Raw genomic sequence first — 23,112 nt, forward strand, 5'->3', positions numbered from 1 at the left:
CCTGCACTCCATGGAGTTACCTCTTTCCAAGGATCAGTAATGTCAGTGAGGGGACAAGGATAAGGGACATATATAGTTCTTATTGGAAAATCGCACAGGACTGCATAATACACAGAGCACTGGGCACAGGACTGCATAATACACAGAGCGCTGGGCACAGGACTGCATCATACACAGAGCGCTGGGCACAGGACTGCATAATACACAGAGTGCTGGGCACAGGACTGCATAATACACAGAGCGCTGGGCACAGGACTGCATCATACACAGAGCGCTGGGCACAGGACTGTATAATACACAGAGCGCTGGTCACAGGACTTCATAACACACTGAGCGCTGGGCACAGGACTGCATAATACACAGAGCACTGGGCACAGGACTGCATAATACACAGAGCGCTGGGCACAGGACTGCATAATACACAGAGCGCTGGGCACAGGACTGCATCATACACAGAGCGCTGGGCACAGGACTGCATAATACACAGAGCGCTGGGCACAGGACTGCCTAATACACAGAGCGCTGGGCACAGGACTGCATAATACACAGAGCACTGGGCACAGGACTGCATAATACACAGAGCGCTGGGCACAGGACTGCATAATACACAGAGCGCTGGGCACAGGACTGCATAATACACAGAGCGCTGGGCACAGGACTGTATAATACACAGAGCTCTGGGCACAGGACTGCATAATACACAGAGCGCTGGGCACAGGACTGCATAATACACTGAGCGCTGGGCAAAGGACTGCATAATACACAGAGAACTGGGCACAGGACTGCATCATACACAGAGCGCTGGGCATAGTACTTCATAATACACAGAGCACTGGGCACAGGACTGCCTAATACACAGAGCGCTGGGCACAGGACTGCATAACACACTGAGCGCTGGGCACAGGACTGTATAATACACAGAGCGCTGGGCACAGGACTGCATAATACACAGAGCGCTGAGCACAGGACTGCACATTACACTGAGTGCTGGGCACAGGACTGCATAATACACAGAGCACTGGGCACAGGACTACATAATACACACAGCGCTGGGCACAGGACTGCATAATACACAGAGTGCTGAGCAAAGGACTACATAATACACAGAACACTGGGCAAAGGACTGCATAATACACAGAGCGCTGGGCAAAGGACTGCATAATACACAGAGCGCTGGGCACAGAACTGCATAGTACACAAAGCGCTGGGCACAGGGCTGCATAATACACACAGCGCTGGGAACAGGACTGCATATTACACACAGCACTGGGCACAGGACTGCATAATACACAGAGTGCTGAGCAAAGGACTACATAATACACAGAGCGCTGGGCACAGGAATGCATAATACACAGAGCACTGGGCACAGGACTGCAAAGTACACAAAGCGCTGGGCACAGGGCTGTATAATACACAGAGCACTGAGCACAAGACTGCATAATACACAGAGCACTGGGCACAGGACTGCAAAGTACACAAAGCGTTGGGCACAGGACTGCATAATATACACAGAATGTTGGGCACAGGACTGCATAATGCACAGAGCACTGGACACAGAACTAAGTAATATACACAGAGTGCTGGGCACAGGACTGCATAATACACTGAGCACTGGGCACAGGACTGCATAATACACAGAGCACCGGGCAAAGGACTGCTGCATAATACACAGAACGCTGGGCACAGGGCTGCATAATACACATAGCGCTGGGCACAGGACTGCATAATACACAGAGCACTGGGCAAAGGACTGCATAATACACAGAGAACTGGGCACAGGACTGCATAATACACAGAGCGCTGAGCACAGGACTGCATAATACACAGACCGCTGGAACAGGACTGCATAATACACAGAGCACAGTACTGCATAATACATAGAGCGCTGGGCACTTTCAATGCAGACAGACCAGCGTGCCTACTTTCAATACAGACAGACCAGCTTGCCCCCTTTCAATGCAGAATGACCAGCGTGCCCCCTTTCAATGCAGAATGACCAGCGTGCCCCCTTTCAATGCAGAGAGATCATCGTGCCCCCATTCAATGCAGAGAGATCAGTGTGCCCCATTCAATGCAGAGAGATCAGTATGCCCCCTTCAATGCAGAGAGAGATCAGTGTGCCCCTTTCAATGCAGAGAGAGATCAGTGTGCCCGCATTGAATGCAGAGAGATCAGTGTCCCCCTTTCAATGCAGAGAGAGATCAGTGTGCCCCCTTCAATGCAGAGATAGATCAGTGTGCCCCCTTCAATGCAGAGAGAGATCAGTGTGCCCCCATTCAATGCAGAGAGAGATCAGTGTGCCCCCATTCAATGCAGAGATATCAGTGTGCCCCTTTCAATGCAGGCAGAGATCAGTGTGCCCCCTTCAATGCAGAGAGAGATCAATGTGCCCCCTTTCAATACAGAGAGAGATCAGTGTGCTCCCTTTCAATGAAGAGAGAGAGATCAGTGTTCCCCTTTCAATGCAGCGAGAGATCAGTGTGCCCCCTTCAATGCAGAGAGAGATCAGTGTGCCCCCTTCAATGCAGAGAGAGATCAGTGTGCCCCCATTCAATGCAGAGAGAGATCAGTGTGCCCCCATTCAATGCAGAGATATCAGTGTGCCCCTTTCAATGCAGGCAGAGATCAGTGTGCCCCCTTCAATGCAGAGAGAGATCAGTGTGCCCCCTTTCAATACAGAGAGAGATCAGTGTGCTCCCTTTCAATGCAGAGAGAGAGATCAGTGTGCCCCCTTTCAATGCAGCGAGAGATCAGTGTGCCCCCTTTCAATGCAGAAAGAGATCAGTGTGCCCCCTTTCAATGCAGAAAGAGATCAGTGTGCCCCCTTCAATGCAGAGAGAGAGGTCAGTGTGCCCCCTTCAATGCAGAGAGAGATCAGTGTGCCCCCTTCAATGCAGAGAGAGATCAGTGCGCCCCCTTCAATGCAGAAAGAGATCAGTGTGCCCCCTTTCAATGCAGAGAGAGATCAGTGTGCCCCCTTCAATGCAGAGAGAGATCAGTGTGCCCCCTTTCAATGCAGAGAGATCAGTGTGCCCCCTTCAATGCAGAGAGAGATCAGTGTGCGATCAGACAAGATGCTATTTTCTGGCTGAAACACAAATTTACAGTACTGAAGACAGGACAGTCAGGCTGGCTGAGGCGCTCACAGCAGGCAGCAGGGGTCGCGAGTCGGGTCGGGAACGCAGGCTCTGGATCCTCTCTCCTACTCTCACACAGCGACGGTCACGGCGTCCTCCTTCAGCAAGCTGCAGCAGACAAAAGACCGTCGTCTGGGTCGGCTCAGGCGGGAAGGAGATGGTGAAGGGGACGCCCAAGCGCCGCCCACCGCCACCGCACCAATCACAGGACGGCAACCAAGAGGTGAGAGTTTTGGAACCCTCAGACAAGCTTTATAGTTGTGGACTTATGGAGGGTTTATAACAACTTTAGGCCCCTTTCACACATATGTACCGTTTATCCGTTTTTCATCCATCCGTTGACGGATAAAAAATGGACATCAATGCATTCCTATGGAAAAACGGATGACAACGGATGATCATCCATTTACATCCGTTTTCATCCGCTTCTGTCAATATTTGTTTATTTGAACGGATGAAAGCCCTATTTTCCTTCTGTTAAAAAAACGGATCAGATGAAAAACAGAGGTAAACGGAAAACGGTCCATTTTTCATCCGTTTTTGCATTGGTAGTGGATGTAAAAAAAACGGATGAAAAATGGATAAAAAACGGATGAAAAAGGGATGCATGGGGCATCCGTTCAGATCCGCCTGAAAAACGGACAGGCGGATCTGAACGGACTCCCTGTGTGAAAGGGGCTTAATGCTCCTCTTCTCTAGAGTGAATACCTGTATTCTATGTAATGAATCCTCACAGCTGAGGTTGATCAATCCTCAGGCTGAACTATTTGTAATTTAGCCGCGTCTTTAGCCGAGGAATCTACAGAAAACTAACTTTTCTGGGAGTGTCAGACTCCTGGACCCCTGCAGCACTCAGTGGTTCCTCCCTCTAACCTCCTCATCACTATTGGGTCCAGTAGTAATGTAGGGATCAGAGGGAGGAACCATTCAGTGCTGTAGGGGACATAAGCAATTAAAACTCCCTGGGAAGTTGAATTCTGAAGACATTTCTATATAGTGGGGCAGCATTCCATAGCTTGGGCCTCAGGAGAGGTGAATATTTACTTTCTTCTTTGCAGGTTTTTTTTTTTTAATATTATCAGCTTTCTGTAATTGAGACAGTCGCTTTAATATATGCTGGTAGCTTGAGAGGCTGCTCAGCTCTTGCTTACAAAGCTGTTCACACAACTGGTTCTGGTTTTGTTTTTTCCGGTCACAAGCCGGCTTGCTTGACATAAGGAGGCCATATGTTTCTTCTCATTAATTCCTGACCATCAGACCTTTTGACTTAACTGCTGCTTGGTGTGTACAGTTCACGGGCCTTAGAAAGTGTCTGTGCAAATTATTAGGTATAAGGATGTAGATAAAATGAATTGGCCTGCAATCGTGAACTCATTTTTCACCTTCTGGTAGACAATAGCACATTTATTTCATTGCCCAAGCCAAATTTCTTCTGTTATCTGGGAAATGTTTCAATGCACTGCTGATGCTCCCTTCTGTTCTCTAAGTGCCAAGGCACAGGGAACTGCATTGATAGCAATAAAGCAGACATTATTATTATTATAATACAGGATTTATATAGCGCCAACAGTTTGGGCAGCGCTTTAGACATATTTATCTATAATAGTGTGATTAGGAGCTGAATGTAATATATAAATATACTGAATATCTATCACAAAATAGTAATCAAACTTCATCCCTAAGGCAATGCTTTCCACATATAAAGTGCCAATATCCAATGTATCACCCAGTGAATGTGGTGAGATTTAACTGCCCACCTTTAAACTGAATAATTATAGTCCCAAACTTGTTTTAATCAAAACGTCTCTCTTCCAATTACAAATCACTCTTTGTGTAATCAAGTTCCGCCATATGTCTTGATCACCAAATTAACTCCACCACAGTGCTCCAAGTGGTTTCCCCTCCCCATAGGATACAAAACTCACCAGCTTACCATGCCTCTCATTTTACTGATTGGCAAAACAAGCAGAAGGTAATCCTTCACCATTATTTGTTCCTCCCAAGAGTTGTAGATGCCACCATAGCTTTTAATGCACACTAGAGTTCAAAGAAAATACGGCCCACATAGCTTATTATTGACATCACTTCCCTTTGCTGTATAGCCCTGCGCCGACGCGTTTTGTTATCACAACTTCGTCCGCGGGTGTCTGAGTTAATTTAGTGATCAAGAAGTATGGCAGAATTTGGTTACCAAAGAGTGATTTGTGATTAAAAGAGACATTTTGATTAATATGCATTTGGGATTATAATTATTCACTGGTTGATACATTGTATATTAGCACTTTATATATGGAAAGCGCTGCCTTAGGAGTGAAGTTTGATTCCTCTTTTGTTATAGATATTGATGACAACATATTTATTTATGGTAGCAGCTTTTCACAGTATATGCTTTAGACAGGAGGGGGAGCCTCTTAAGCACTGAAGTCCTTTGGTTAAATTGTTGAAGTATAAAAATATAGTGCATTTTCAGGTCCAGACAGTATTTGCGGTAACCTAGTGGAAAAAAGAACCCACCCCTCACTTTTGGCAGACAGTTTAGAGCTTAGACTTAGCTTAACTTAGCTTAGTGTATATCACCTCGGATGGCTTGAAATCTGTCACAGTTTGAAAATCAAATCCATAAAGATATGCATTTGAACAATCATACCCCCGAGCATTGTCTCTTCACATCAGTAACTGCCTAGTTTGCATATTGCGTAGGTCTTCTGAACTGGGATGACACCTAAATCCACAGGGCTTGCATCAACAATAATTTGAATTGGTGCAGGTCGATCAAGTACGTTAGTGCTGCAGCCCAAGAAGTTATCTTTTTTTTGTCATTTAATCCATGCTATTCAGTGGCACCTCACTTTCATGAAATTGTCTTGTGAGTATATTGTGGAAGACCTTTAGGTTACATTCATATGAGTACACAGCAGTGGCCAGGGGTGGCTGCTTACAAGAATCAGGAGATTTTTACCCCCGGTGCTAAACACCGTCTGTGTGGACCAGTAGCAGCTTTTATTGGTGGCTGTCAAATTTGTATTCTATACAAATCAATGGCCGGCACTGTTTGCATGTAACCGCTCATCTAAATGATTACATGCATATAGAGCCTTTGGCCTACCCTGAACTCAGCCAAGGAGCAGCTAGGATCGGCATTTCTGTGGAGTTTTGGCCGCACACAAACTGGATGCAGTTTATGGACCTGTTTGTATGCAGACATAGCACGAAGTGTTGCTGCATACAAAGGCGGTGTTTAGCCACCTTTGAGTGCAGGAAAGTATTAACACACATGTGGCCATGCCAAATTATAAGCAGCAACCACGCTAAGTCAGATCACCCAAAATTGTGATGAAGTCCTGAAAGTGTTTGGCCAACTTTGAATGCAGGTAACTATCAACTAGGGATCGACCGATTATCGGCAAAGCAGAGGGCCGCCGATATGCACTTTCCCCAATATATTGGAATCGGCCACCAAGGTGACCGATATTGCCGATATTTCAGGAAAGTGCTTGTTTCGGAAGTGGCGGTACTGAGAACCGTTGCGTATCGACCCACTTAAAACACTGCTGGGGCATACTAAACAGTGTTTACTATGCCCCAGTGTATGAATGAATGGGAGCCGTTATACAGAGGCTTCCATCCATCCATAATTATTACAGCTGAGTCTGCAGAGAAAGGAACCTAATTCTCTTCAGTCCCTTTCTCTGCTTAAAAAAAGAGACATTTGAGGTTTGTTTAGACCCCTGATGTCTCTCTAAAGCCCCCCACCATAAAAAAAATGTAAAAAAAATGTAAAAAAAAATTAATTGTATCTGTTAAAAAAAAAATAAAACAAAATCATAGTAAGGCCCCGTTCAGACAGGCACCTACATAGGACGGAATCAGCGGGGGATCGGTCTGCTAATCCCCCGCGGATGATGGATCCGTCTCTGCTCAACTGTGCAGAGCGAAGATGGACATGGCCTGTCCATTTTTATCCTATCATATGTAATCCGCCAGATGGATGGAAAATAGGACCACCATCCGTCTGTTTTTTGCGGGCAGGATCAGATAGCGGCGGATATCAGCGGATATGTCACTGCTGACATCCACCGCTCCATAGGGGTGACTGGGGGGTAGATGAAGTCCGCCTGAAAAACAGACAGGCAAACCTGATCAGACAGCCCGTGTGAAAGGGCCCTAAAGGTAGATTAAGACATGCGTCTAAATCGCCTTTGCCTCTGAAGCCCAGAGGCTACACTCCAGAGGCTACTGCCCTCATCACCGCCAGTTTTAACCCCATTTTTGCCGACAAATGCGCCACAACTACATACAATGCACATTGTTGCGGGGCGTTTTCGGCGCTTCCCCAATAATTTGACTGTGTAGCAATCGGCGGGCGGCATCGCTACAAGTCAGGTAAACTTTGCCATGGGCACAAAGCATTGCAGCCCCAGCATGTAAACACCCCCATCTGCTGCCTTTTGCAGTGCAGCTCAATCGTGCATTTTTGTTGCCCCCCCCCCTTTCGTAAGTCTAAACAAAGCCCAAAGCCTTGTTCACGCAGGGCATACTACTACAGGGTCATGTTTAGCTGCAAAGGGATGCACAGGTGTTCTGTGCATCCCCATGCAGGCAGTCCCACTGATGTAAATTGGGACACAGCAGCTGCATAGGAATGCACAGGTGTTCCATGCATTCCTGTGCAGGCAGTCCCATTCATGTCAATTGAGATGCAGCAGCTGCAAGGACACAGCCACTGCTCTCAACTTGACATCCATGTGGGTGCATGTCCCTGAACTCACACTGTCTATGTTTGGATCCATGCACCTACACCCATATGGACAGTGGTGGCTGGTGCCCTATGGGCCGGGGGGCGGCAGACGGACCACACCATACCCCCCGACCACACCAACTCCAGCCCACACACCTAACCCCCCCCCCGGTCGCCGGCTCACTCACCCTGGGCAGGCAGTGGCGGCGGCGGCTTCCCCCTCAGTCTGCGGCGGCTTCCCCCTCAGTCTGGGGCGGTGGTGGCTTCCCCCTCAGTCTACTCCGTGGGCTTCCCCTGAGTCTCCTCCCTCCTCCTCCTTCTCCTCCTTGGCCAATAGCATGGCCTATCCTTTCGGCCAAATATGCAACAGGTATCAGGACCTGCTTCCTGATTGGCCAGGAGGAGAATCAGTGTGGCAATAACGAATATTTATGCGCTATTGTCACACAACTGGGCGGGCTCGGGGGGGCGCAGTGCCCTGCGCCCCGAGCCCACAATTTTTTGAAGCCTATTAAAGCCTCTGGCTCTAATCACGTGCTTCAAAAAAACCCATTGGAATCCATGCGTCCGGCGCCCTGCATGTAGATTAGGGGACCGGACGCATGGCCCCCAATGGACAGGCCACCACTACGTATGGATGTCAGATCTGTCCTTGCAGCTGGTGCTTCCCAATTTACATGAATAGGACTGCCTGCACAGTGATGCACAGAATACCTTTAGCACACCCCACTGAATGAGGCCTTAGTAGGAATTTAGCAGGAATTAGGTAAGTCATATTGTGTTTAAGTGTGCAACACAATAAGGATTTTAGTGTTTTTTTTTTTTTGTGAAAATAGGGATTTGATAAATATTTGCACAAAAATCGCAGGGCTTTAAATATCAGTAGCACCTTCTGTTTATTCTAATGGTCATGTGCTTTCAGAAAATATATGGTTTGGGGGGTCTTTTACAAACTCTGAAAGATGTAGGTGAAAATGAAAACCTCTAGATTTATTGAGAAATTTTTGGGTATGTTTGTTTTTCACCATTTTGCAAAAAGGTACAATGAAAAATTTACAAATATTTGTTTTTTTTATTAACTCAACACAGGATACGCTTTTATATTTAGAAGGGATTTAGCAGGAATTTTGAAAAATTAGCTGTGTTTGTATCTGCTAATAATAGATTTAGTGTATTTTTTGCAAAATATTACAATATAGCACCTTCTTTTTAATGTAGAGGTTATATGCTTTCAGAAAATATATGGTTTTGGAGGCCTTTCACAAATTCTGAAAGCTGTAAGGGAAAAATGAAAAACTTCAGATTTTTAGAGAAATGTGGATATTTACATTTTTGCGTATGTTTGATCTTCACAATTTTGCAAAAAGGGGCAAGGTAAAAATTTCAAATGTTTGTTATTTATTAGCTCCATACAGGTTAAGCTTTTATATTTAGTAGGAATTTATCTGCTAATAATGGTTTTAGTGCACTTTTAGCAAAAATATTGTTTGATAAACATGTGCGCAAATACCATGGAGCCTAAAAAATCAGTAGCACCTTCTTTTTATTCTAGAGGTCATATGCTTTTATAAAATATATGGTTTGAGAGGTCTTTCACAAATTCAGAAAGCTGTAAGGGAAAAATGAAAACCTTCAAATTTTAAAAGAAATTTTAATAATTACACTTTTGCTTATGTTCGATCTTCACAATTTTGCAAAAAGGGGCAATGTAAAAATTTCAAATGTTTGTTATTTATTAGCTACATACAGGTTAAGCTTTTATATTTAGTAGGAATTTAGCAGGAATTTTGTAAAATTAGCTGTGTTTTTTATCTACCAATAATGGTTTTAGTGTATTTTTTGCGAAAATATTGTTTGATAAACATTTGCACAAATTCCGCCGGGCCTAAAAAAATTTGTAGAACCTTTTTTTTTTTATTCTAGAGGCTCAAATGCTTTCAGCAAATATATGGTTTTGGGGGTCTTTCACAAATTCTGAAAGCTGTAAGGAAAAATAAAATCTTTCAGATTTTTTGAGAAATTTGGATATTTACACCTTTGTGTCTGTTCGATTTTCACTATTTTGCAAATAGGCACAAATTAAAAGTTACAAATATTTGTTATTTATTAACTCAATACCGGTTAAGCTTATAAAGCTTAACCGGTATTGAGTTATATTTAGTAGGAATTTTGTAAAATTTGCTGTGTTTTTAACTAATAATGATTTTAGTGGATTTTTAGCAAAAATATTGTTTTGATAAACATTTGCGCATATCTTGGGACCTTAAAAATCAGTAGCGCCTTCTTTTTATTCTACTGGTCATGTGCTTTTTAGACAATATATGGTTTGGGGGGTCTTTTACAAACTCTGAAAGCTATAAGTAAAAAAGCAACAGAAAGATTGCAAAAACGGTCCGGCCAGCTGAGTTTAAGAGTGGAGCACAGGGCCTGGCAGCGAAAGGGTTAAACATCTGCCAATGTTTTTATTGCTATCTTTCATTTGTTGTGACAACTGTAGCCCTCATTTCTCATATGATGCAAGAAGAGAAATTGAAGTTCTGGAGCTTCGTTTTTCTTCAAACGGAAGTCGATGGTAGTTCATGTAAAATAGTTTGCAGATGCTCAGGAAGCACAATGTGAGGACATTCACACCCACCAAAAAGGAACCCACCATACTTGAGGAGATTAAGTGAATGAAAGGAAAAGAACTCCAAAAGATTAATCTTAACTGCTAAACCAGGCACTATGTCCATCACCTGCCAGCCCTGATGAAGGGTTATGCTTTGGGCCCCAAAACATTTTAGATATTTCTTTTCTACTGGTTGTGACTTTGCTATCAAGGATATAGGGACCTCTGATTGCTCATTTGGCGCTTGCTTCCTTCTATTCAACCAACCCTCCTTTGGAACAGTTGTACGTCACAAGAAACTAAAAAGGGTTTCCAAAACTAGCGATAACATTTTGATTGGAGGCAGGTTAACCAAAATAGCTAAATAGCTAAAATCTTCTGCTATATTTGCAAACAAGAACAGTTAACAAACTAGGCAGAAATGCCCAATACAGGCAGTCCCTGACTCCTACTTACAAACAGAGGGAGACAACAGGAAGTGAGGAGAAATCTACCCCTAGGAAAAGAAATTCACTCCTATAAGAGTTCTCATGGGAAAAAGAGGTCTCCACTGAAGCTTTTTTACCAACCCTTGTTTCCTCAACAACCTAAAATTTTCAAAAATCCAATTGTCACAGAAAGTGAGATGAAATCTTCTGAACAGAGGCACAAACTGCAAAACAAATGTTACAGGGGTGTTAATGTGCAATCCAAAAAACTTAAAAATGATTAAAAACTTAAGAACAAACTCACAGAACCTATCTTATTTGCAACCCAGGGACTGACTGTTGTGGGAGCAGCAAAGACATGTTAAATTTATTTTTATTGTTTTCCAATAAAGAACAAAGCATATACAAATATAATAATGTTAAATAAATGCAACTAATATTTGGCGTGGATAATTTTTATTTACTATAACCAGAATATTTTTGTATTAATGGGTTAGGAATAGGATTTGTAATAGAATACTTATATGTTATTGCAATCAGTGGAGATTGCCACTGTATAGTAAGCATTATCTGTTTGGTTTAAAACACATCTATCTCTTTTTTAAGCTTGGGGTAGGGTAGTGAATCATGAAAACACCTGTTAGTTTTTTTTTGGTTTTTTTTGTGGGAAATTTTTTTTCACTTTCTGTTTTATAGACACACCAGGAAGTGGGAGGAAACCTCTCCTAAATAAAATACTTCCCCTCTTAGACAGCTGTCACTGGAGCAAGTGTCCTTTTGAAAGATTTCCCCTAAATTTCTTTTCCAGTGACAACACAACATTTTGGAGTGTCCCTTTCAGTCCCAGTGATGATGGTCACCAGAACAAACAAAAAAAGTGTATCTGCTATGTAGGCCATAAGGTAAACTAGGAAAAAGTGGCTAGAAAATGATTTCCGTTGCCACACTTGGGCACTACTTCTTAAATGCATTTTTTGCATAGACAACACCCCTATGGACTTTTTGTTAAAAGTTCTCCACAAAATATCCTGCAGATTTTTTGTCACGATCCATAAATGTATGTAATTGTGAACCAAAAAAAGTGAAAATCTTATGGTGCTGATTTTGCTTGTAACTTTATTTCTATTCATTTTAGCAACACAAAATATCTCTCAAACTGACATTTACACATGTGCTTAGCATTTGAGACAGGTATTGTTGCATTAGTATACTCAAGAGTGAATGTAGACCATGAAAAGTTGTATAAAGTACGCTTCAACTTCACAGATTGGCACCAAGCAAATTTAAACATACAAATTGTAAATGTATCAAAATTGAGATGTATTCATCAAAATTTTCAGTAGGCACTGTGTAATTAAAGAAAGTTAATTCTTGGGAAACATTTGCACAATTTTTTCACCGACATACTGTAAATCAGTACAAGACAGTCTTGAAGACATACAGGAACACCTTCAAGTCTCACATTTTTGCTTGCAACTGCAGTGGACCACCTGCAACACAATTTCAGGGGAAGGATTTCTAGTCATCCAGGTCACTGTTAACTTCCCATCCTCAAGGTGCCATCCATTGCCAATGGGTGACGGGGCACCAGGGCCGCTGTTAGAAATCATGGGGCCCCCTACAGCCTACCTGATGGGGCCCCCTTTGATCCCACCCTTGGCCCTGCCCTCTGCCCCACCCCTAGCCCGCCCTCTGCCCCACCACTGGTCCCTCCCTTGACTCCACCTGTTCTGTTTGTGTTTGCATGCACCATACAATGGACAAGGGTGGAATTGTGATGGCTCTATGGGTGACCATTTGTAAATCTGCTCTGGAAAAAAATAAAAAGTTGCAGTCCTTTTCCATAGTTTTTTCTATCCTAAACGGACATAGCGCTAGGTGTAAACCTAAATAGTGCTTTCAATTAGGTCCACAAGAAAAACTGGCAGGCGGCCCTAACTGGAAAGCTTGGAAAGTTCTAAACCTCTTCACGCCGGACGCACGCATCAATACAGCCTCTTGGCGGGTGGACCAGAATGTACACATTGCTGTGCGGAAAGCGTGCTCCCTGGACAGTTATTGGCGATTAACCACTTTACCACTAGAGCATTTTGCTGTCTTACGTCTGGGCCACTTTTTGCGATTCTGCGCTGTGCGAATTTAACTGACAATTGTGCGGTCGTGCGACGCCATACCTAAACTAAATTGACATCCTTTTTTTCCCAAAAACAGAGCTTTCTTTTGGTGGTATTTGATCACCTGTGCGATTTTTACTTTTTGCGCTATAAACAAAAAAAGAGTGTAAATTTTGAAAAAATAACAATATTTTTCACATTTTTTTATATGAAATTCCCCCCAAAAAAATGTAAAAATCTAAATTTTTTTAAATTTTTGGCCAATTTGTTTTCTGCTACCTATGTTTGGTAAAAAAATTCACAATAAGTGTATTTTGATTGGTTTGCGCAAAAGTTATTGCGTTTACTAACAAAGGGAAAGATTTTTGGTGTTTTTTTTTTTTAACGCGTAATGGCGGCGATCTGCGATTTCTTTTGCGGGACTGCGACATTTCAGCGGACAGATCGGACCCTTGACTGACATTTTTGACACTTTTGGGGGTACCAGTGACATTACTGCAGTAATCAGTGCTATAAATATGCACTGTTACTGTAAAAATGACACTGGCAGGGAAGGGGTTAAATTTATTGGAGAGGGAAGGGTTAATGTATGCCTGGTGCTTACTAACATGTGTGGGGGGAGGTGACTGAGTGACACAGGGACAGATCGCAGCTATGCTGAACCCTGCAATCTGACCCTGCTTGTCACTTGAGAGATCCGCCTGCTTTGTTTACACAAGCGGGCGGATCTCCACACTAGGTCCCTGACGATCGGGGAAGAGCAGCGGCGATCGCCTCCGCTCCTCCCCTGGCCCGACTCCTGCTGTGACTGAATACAGCGGGAGCGAGCCTCCGGTGGCGTGCGCGCGCCGCCAAGAAAGGGGAGTGTCTGACGATGTAGTACTATGTCGTCAGACGATAACGAGCCACTTTGCCGCAGTAGTACTACGGTACTCAGACGGCAAGTGGTTAAAGGAAAGCTCCTAATCTCTACTTGCGATTGGGAGCTTTCCGATCATGTGTCCGCCAATCATGGTCAGGAACACTGCCCCACCTCCCAGCATCAGAAACCTCTTAAAAAGCTTGGAGGCACTGGCATTAAGGGGTTAAAGAGGAGTGGTTAGGGCAGTGAAAATTCACTGCCCCTCCCCTCAAAACACAAATGTAAAGTATACTCTTATTGTGTCTTCTGAACATCAGCATTAGGATATATACAGAGTACAGCAGGCTCACAGCACATCACATTGCAGTTCATTGCTGACTTTATCATGGCTGTACTGGGCTGCAGCCTGTAGAACTCAGTACAGCCATAACTGAACAAAGTTAGCAATGAACTGCCATGTGATGCGCTGTGACAGAGCTATAGATCGCCTGCTGTACTCTGTGTATATCCTAATGCTGATGTTCAGAAGACACAGTGAGGATTCTGTGGACTGTATCTGGATACTAGTGTCACTCACTGTGTGATGCTGCCATGCTGCTGCCTCCGCAGCTGGGTCTAGTGCTGCTGCTTCTCCCTGTCACTGTCAGCAGCCTCCACTCGGTCTCTGCATCTGTCCTGATAGAGCGGGACATGTACATAAAATCACTCCGCCAGAGCAGGCAGCTGACTGACTGACCGGAACTAGATCTTAGCAGAGCAGGTTGCAGCATAGGGAATGTTCTTACGCCCCGAAAAAGATTAAAAAGTCCCTGCAATGCTGCGACCTCCTGGGCCCCACAGCTGATCTGATGGGCCCCAGAAAAATGTGTTTATACACCCCCAAAGCATGTAAGAGTGAGGAGGGTGTATTTTAGTAAGCCCTATTCCCTATTTCTTTATTTGGCAGACACTGACTACAAAGCTTTCGGGCCCCTGATGGGGCCGGGCCCGGTACAACAGGGCTGGTTGTACTGCCCTATCAGCGGCCCTGCGGGGCACACATTATACCTTTCAGAGAATGTCTCATTATGGCTGCTTGGTAGTTTCCCCTTTTATAGTGTTAGTAAAGGGCGTCACTTGTCGCAGGCATGGATACAGTAGTTCTGGCAAAGCTGATGATGCCATGCAGAATTCTTTGTATCTTGCATTGTTCACATTTTTTGCCGATGACTGGCCATACAGGTGGCACACATATTTGCATAGTAGTTTAAAGGTAGACTGGCCCAGGTTAAAACTGCTATCTGAATTGTAAATGCAGTCAGATATTCCTCTTTCTCCCAAGCAACAGAAAAGGCCTTTCTTTTGCCTTTGCCATAAAAGGCGCTTGTAGAGTCACAACCTGGGAAGCTATGGATCCCAATAAATGCCAAACACACACTGGTGCCAACAGCTGATGACACATTAGCTAAGTCAATGATCCTTGTTTTGTTGCCAACCCCTGTGGAAAATTGCAACCTACGTGGTAAATCTTGCTGAAGACTTAAAGTGGAGTTCCACCCTATTTTTATACTTACCTCCATCTTCTCGCTCCGGGACACCTGAAAAAGAAATGGATAATCGCATATTTTTTTTTTTTTTTTTACTTACCTCGTAGCGAAGAAAATATACTTACCTTACTTCCTTCTTCCTCGGCCGCGGCCCGTCGTCACTTCCTGGCTCTGCAATGATTCCTGGGAGCTGGACGTCATAGCTCCCAGGAATCATTGCGCCTGCACCGGCCCCGACGTCAGTTCCGGGTCGCGCGCGTCATCCCCTTCTAAACAGCTTCTGGGCATGCCCAGAAGCTGTGGAGGGATGACGCGCGCGACCCGGAAGTGACGTCGGGGCCGGCGCAGAGCATCGTGGGACCAAAGAAGGCGGAAGAAGACGCCGAAGAGGACGCGCTGGCTTCAAGCTGCCCACATCTGAGATGGCAGCGCTGGACAAGACGTTTGCAAGGTAAGTATTTGTCCTAACAGGTAAGTGCAACCCGGGACAGATCAGAGGCTAGCCATTGTGGAATGCACTAGCCCTGACTGTCCCGGGGGTATTAAAAAAAAAAAAAAAAATCCAGGGTGGAACTCCGCTTTAAAGCAATCACTGCCACATCAGTATCAGGGCTCTTGATGACTACAGTTTGCATGAAAAAACACCCTGGTTTCCCATTCCTCAGGATTATATGTCAGATCTTCAACTTCACTAAAAGTTTGAAAACCCTCCATTACAGTCACGCAGTGACACAGGTCTCCATTTGCTATGTACAAGCCTACAGTAAGTCTTTACCCACAGTTGTAAGATCAGCATCTTGCCACACAACATAGAGGAATTCTGCCAGTGCCTCTTTGTTCCATCTGATAGAAACTTTTTCCATTGTGTTGGTGTCTTCTGATCCAATCCATAAATATTTACCTGTTGTGTACCACCACAAGTTCTACGTGACTGTTCTAGATTTTTAATACTCATTTCAGGATACCGATCAATCACAAAGTCTATCCGTGTACAGTTTTGCTTCAGAGCAAGCTTGACTATGTACTGCAATATTGTCTCGGGTAGCTCTCTGAAGGTACTTAGTATGGACCGAATTGGCTTGAATGACTGCATGCCGTCGAAGAGAATAGCTCCATCACCTGGAACTTTGTCTCCACATTTGGTTTCCAATAGATCCAGAAGAGCTGACTTGTTTGCTTTACCAAGTGAACCATCAGCACTAGCTAAAGGATATGAGACAGTTCCCAAAGAGTAGCACAGAATTTCCCGCAGGTCTATTTTTCTATGTTTACGTATGACCAGTAGTCTGGAGAATAGCTTCTAGTCGGCACGCAGATTCACCTCCTTACCTGCTGCAGATTTATTTTTTTCCTTTGCTTGGTCACTAACGGTCTTTAATTTTTGTATTTTGATGGGAGAAAATATGTCAACTGATGGTGATAACAGTCTTTGGTTCATAAACTCCTTCACAGCGTTTTCCCCCTTTTCTGAAGCTGCGAGCAAACCTTGCATGGTTTCTTCAGCTGCGACTGTCCCAGAGCTAATACATGCAATGCCATCTTGGTGTGTGTCAAAAAGATTCAGCATGAAATCTAGGGTGGAAATCTATTCTGTGTTGCAGAGTGCGATCACTGGGTGCAGCGGAGTCCATTCAGATCAGACATTGTGGAGTAAACAGGAACTGGCTTCTTTATTGGAACATAACACAGGAATCAAACATGTCACCTTCTCATTTGTAAGAAGAACACAGACAGGAAGTGATAACCAACAAGTTCAGTACATTGTACAGGAAATGACAACACATCATAGAGAATGCATAGCATATCACTTAGCATTAGCGACATCTACTGTCCTATTTGTGAACTGCAGTTTATCTGTAATAAGCTAAAAGCTGTTGTATCTCCAACACCCCTTCTCAACAGCTAAGGCTTAGTCTATTAAACCCATCTTCTTTGTATTTCGCTTTAAAAGTCCATTTACAGCCTATGGCTTTCCTTCCAGGTGGTAGTTCTGTAAGTTTCCATGTTTTAGTGTCATGCATGGATTTTATCTCTTCATCAGCAGCCTTTATCCATTTACTTGCTTCTTGTTCTGAAAGCTGAGATATTTCTTCCCAGGTTGCAGGTTTGTTGATACTGGCAGTACTTGCTTTGTATGAAAGACGTACAGGTGGTTTACCTTTGTTTTCTTGTTTTCTCTTGTTGAACATCTCGGTTTTGTGTCTGAGCCTTCTTGTGTCTGCTCTTCAGTACTGGTAGAGTCTGCACTCACTTCAACTGTTTGTTCAGAAGTTACAGAGTTGGGCTGGTCAATGTCAGTTTTCTCTTCTATTCTTGCTTCTACTGTTGTCATTACATTGTCTCTGAAATCTTCAACAAAAGTTATGCTGTTGCTAATGGTAACCTTGTCTGTTTTGGGATTTAGGATTCTGTAACCTTTGACATTGTCACTGTATCCAACAAAGATACCTTCAAATGCTCGGTTTTGGAGTTTGGTGCGTTTTTCTTCAGGTATGTAGATGAATGCTTTGCATCCAAAAACTCTTAGGTGTTTTACATTTGGCTTCTCATTGTGCCAAAGTTCATATGGAGTTTTCTCTATTGTTCTGGAAAGAAGTCTGTTCTGCAAATATGTAGCTGTCATAGCTGCTTTACCCCAGTATTTTTGTGGTAGTCCAGAGTCTGTCAGCATACATCTGATCATTTCAGTCAGAGTTCTGTTCTTTCTTTCAGCTACTCCATTTTGTTCTGGTGTATATGGGACTGTCTTTTGATGTTCTATTCCATTCTGTTTTAAGTACTCTTGTATCTTATATCCTGTCAATTCACCTCCATTGTCACTCCGAAGTATGAGAGGCTTCCTCTGAAACTTGTTACTGGTCTTTATTATATAGTCTTGCAATTTGTCAAAAACTTCACTCTTGTGTTGCATTAGGTAGGTGACTGTGTATCTTGAATAGTCGTCTATGAAAGTCACTATGTACCTGTTGCCTCCAGGTGTGGGTGGGTTTAGGGGACCACACACGTCACTGTGAACTAAGTCAAGTGGTCTTGAAGCTCTGTTCTGACTGACTTTGGGTAGTGTTGCTCTTGTAGCTTTGGATTTAATGCAACATTCACACTTAACAGTAACTGGACAAGGGGATATTGTTAGATCCCTTGTCAGATTTCTCCTCTGTAGTTCCTGTATGCATTCTGGGTGTCTGTGACCTAGACGTCTGTGCCATATATGTATACAGTCATTGTGCTTGTGTGTACATAGTCTCACCTTTTCCTTCACTGTGTCGAGGTGATATAGATGATCATCCAGCTTGGCACTTGCTACTGTTTGGTTTCCGTTTAGGATTGAACACTTGTCACCTTGGAATTTTACAGTGAGTCCTCTGGCTGTTAGACGCTTCACAGATAAGAGTCCTCCTTCTAGATTAGGAACATAAAGTACATCTTTCACTGGTATGGCTATATTGTGTCCCGCATCATCAGGGCATACAAGGGTTCCATGCCCATATCCTTCTGCATGTATTTTGCTTCCATCTGCAAGATAAATAGTTTCTATGTTGTTCAGATTAAGTTCTGTGAAAAAACTTCTATCACTCGTCATGTGACTGGTTGCCCCCGAATCGATGCACCAGCCTTGACATTTATTGTTGCCTGTCACTTTCAAAGTGGCATTCCAGTTTCCTTCACATGGATCATTGATTGTGGCTCTGACCTTTTGTTTAGAATAAGAGGGACGCCGTCTTATTTGCTTTGCTTTCCATATAGTACAATCTTTCTTTATGTGTCCCTGTTTGTGACATCTGAAACACACCCTGGTCTCTTTCCTGTGTAACCTTGCGTCTGTTGCTTTAAGAGCGGTTCTGGTGTCGGTTTCTGTGGAGTCATGCACTAATTCCTTTCTTCTCTGATACTCATCTATGAGCCTGGTTTTTACAAATGCTAGCGTCAGATCAGTCTCAGGTCGTGTCTCCAGTGCATTGATCAGTGCAGTATATGTATCGGGCAAACTGCATAACAACATGGCTGCTCCGTCGCTGTCTGTTATACTCTCCCCGATTGATCTGAGTTGTGCAATCACTTCCAGCATTGCATTTATATGCGCCTGCATGTCCTGATCTCTGCTAAGTCTCATTTTGTAAAGTTTCCGCAGAAGAAACAGCTTGCTGTTTAAACTCGATCTTTCATGCAGTCTATTTAGAATGTCCCACATGCCTTTAGCTGTGTCCTCATGGCGTATATGTATGAGCTGATCATCCTCCACTAGTAAGCTTATGGTGGCCCGTGCCTGTCTGTTTTTCTTGTCCCAGTCCTGATTACTTTCCTGTGGCCTCTCTGTGGTGGTAACCTCCCACAAGTCATCTCTAGATAATAGCATTTCCACTTTAAACTTCCATAGCTGATAATTGTCATTGTTCAGCTTGGCCACTGAGAGTTTAAGTTCTGAGTTTCCAGACATTTTTCCCTCCTTTATATATAAACAGTCTTACTTGTCTATAGGAGATGTCACTGGAAAGCTTCCTTATGTCGCTCTTTATCCGGATCCTGGGCCCATAACCTGTTGCAGAGTGCGATCACTGGGTGCAGCGGAGTCCATTCAGATCAGACATTGTGGAGTAAACAGGAACTGGCTTCTTTATTGGAACATAACACAGGAATCAAACATGTCACCTTCTCATTTGTAAGAAGAACACAGACAGGAAGTGATAACCAACAAGTTCAGTACATTGTACAGGAAATGACAACATATCATAGAGAATGCATAGCATATCACTTAGCATTAGCGACATCTACTGTCCTATTTGTGAACTGCAGTTTATCTGTAATAAGCTAAAAGCTGTTGTATCTCCAACATTCTGGTCACAGCCTTTTCATCAGCATGAATTTATGTGCTGTAGCTTCCTTGTATGAGGACATTTACCTGCCATTGCTTCACATTGTCTTGCTATGGCAGCCCTTTCATGTTGTGACAATATCCAGCGATATACTGCAGCTTGATTCTGTGTTGACCCTGTCCAACCATCCTTTGTCTTGGAATCTCTGTTACATGTTTGCTCAATGACATTGTCACAAGCAATCGAGGCAAATCCATGGACACTTTGACGTTGGACAGTCCACTGACCTATAACACTGAGCTCACTATGGCAAGAAGGATGTGTGAGGGGCAAACTGACCATTTCCAGCCAGTATGCAGGTAAATACCCTGCATAATTTACATGATCGTATGCAAAAAACCATGGCATCATCAAGTGCACTGTTGACAGGTGAATCTGCCAGTCTGATTCTCGTGTTGCTCTCACAAACAGAAGGAGTATCTGTAAGATGTCAATATATGAACTCCAAAAGGCAAATGTTGGGTTTTCTGCACTTTTTCTTTTCACTAAGGGGTTTATTTACTGAACGCAAATCCACTGTGCACTACAAGTGCACTGCAAGTGCACTTGGAATTGCAGTCGCTGTAGATCTTAGCGAAAGATCTGAAATGAGGGGAAACTCTGCTGATTTCTATAACCCAATCATGTGCAAGCATATGCTGTTTTTAATTTACCTTGCATGTCCCCTCAGATCTATAGCGACTGCACTTCCAAGTGTACCTCCAAGTGCACTTGCAGTGCATTTGTAGTGCACAGTGGATTTGCCTTTAGTAAATAAACCCTAAAGTCTTCATATTTTGAACACATTTTTTGTCAAACTTATTACTGCACACAAAACATCTACTGATCTAATTTATGACATCCATACATTCATCTCTCTCCTCTGGTGGAAAAGAGTCTAAGAAGGGGAGAAGCCTGATGCATTGCAGACTCTCATACAGAGGTTTGTGTGCCCTCATGCTGCAGTTGTAATTATGACCATTGATCATGATATTGATGGATCCTGGGGCAACAACTTCAGACTCAATGAGTATGTCTTACAGTCCTGCATCTCCAAACCTTTTTCCTAGAATGCCCAGATAGGACATGCATGTGTGAAATTGACCTAGTCTAATTACTACATGCTGAGTAAGGTCAATGTCTTTCCAGCGGATTTGCTAAGCCTTGGCATATATAGCTTAGTCAAAAACTAACACTATATTGTCCAGTTCTAGCTGGTTAGCAATTTCATCACTTCGCTTCAGGATTGTGTTTACTGTTGACATCTCTGTCAGTGAAGCCTCAATTACTGGAAGATAATACAGGGCTGACTTTTGCAGAATGCCATCCCCTTGAAGCAATGTATGGAATTGGAAACCTGTCCAGCTTGGGATTGTACATCTTTCAGCACCTATTGCCTTTATAAAAACATATGCCAGTTCAGTTTGTGCAGCAGGTACAGTGTTGTGTGTACTTTGTTTTTACCTACCTGCTGACAATGTTTCTGCCTGTGAAAGATGGTCCTTCTGGCGTTTGCCTGCCACAGTAATGTACTTTTCTGTTTTCTTACAAATTATACACAATGCAGAAAGCACATGACCTGCACAAACTACTGGCAGGCCCATCCTGGACCTAAGTTTCTTTGTTGGACATTCCATTGTTGAAGTACCACTACCCAAAGACACAGACTGGCCTTTGTGATCATTCTCAGCCTCAGGCCGCAGTGTAACCCGTTTCTCTGCCACATTCAAGCACTTTTTGTCAATAAAACACCTGTAGCAAGTGGTGTGAAACCCAGCGTCCTCGGGAACATTGCTAAAGTCGATTTCTAGACAATGCTTGTATGTTTCTGCTTTTCTCTGACTCTCAGGCCTGCAAGCCAAGCCACCGTTTGATGCTGTTTCTGAACGTATCTGTAGCTGTAAAATCCTCAATTTATTCTTTCTTTATGGACGTCAGATGCATATAGCATTGTTTATAATCCTTTTTACTAATTTTTGAAGGCGGTATGGCTGTAATTTCCTCCTCTTCGCTACTCAATATTGATGACAAGGGTGCAGACATCTTTGACTTATGTTAACATGTCGTTCCAAAAAATGGCCGCCTCATTGGTCTAGCAGGAGGCATGCAATGATTTTTCTGCGAAGCCTCATCACTCATGATCAAAATATGATTACACAAGCTCAGTTTTATCTTTTAGATTTAACAGGAATTCTGTGAGTTATGTTGTATTTGTGTCTGCTAATAATGTATTTTTTAAAAAAAATATTTTATAGCTTTAATATTTTCTTGAGGGGGGGGGGGGCTGTCTGGTAGTCTGTATGGGGCCCCGCGATTTCTATCAGCAGACCTGGATACAGGCAGCAAAAAAGAAGAAAAAAAATAAGGCTTTAACCCCTCCACAGAAAGAAAAATAACTTTTCAAGTTTCTTTTGCAATAGATAAAGTCTTTCCAGGGAGTATAAGCAGTAGTAAGTAAAGACAGTGCTATAAACACTAAATTAATTAAAGTATAACTGAAGGCAAAACTTTTTTTTTAAATTTTGGACTGAGAGGAGAGAGATTAGAACACCTGTCAGGTTTTTATTGCTGTTTGTGCCCCCATTAGGGAGATTTGCCCTTTCCATTTGTCCCGTTTACCATTATGATTGAAAGTGAAAGTAAAAGAAAATCCCACATTTTGGGTTGTCCCCAGAAAAGTAAAGGGGAATTCTTCCAATGGGGTCATTAGTTCTGATGACCTGGGGGTCCCCAAGGAATTGCCTTAATTTGTAGGGATTTCCTCTCATTTTCTGTTTGGATATGGGACAGGAAGTGAAATCTCCCCAATGGAACACAGATGGCGTAAAAATGAGAAAAAAAGTTTTACC

This window comes from Pelophylax lessonae (genome assembly GCF_965119305.1).
Source record: "Pelophylax lessonae genome assembly, chromosome: 1".
Taxonomy (NCBI): Eukaryota; Metazoa; Chordata; class Amphibia; order Anura; family Ranidae; genus Pelophylax; species Pelophylax lessonae.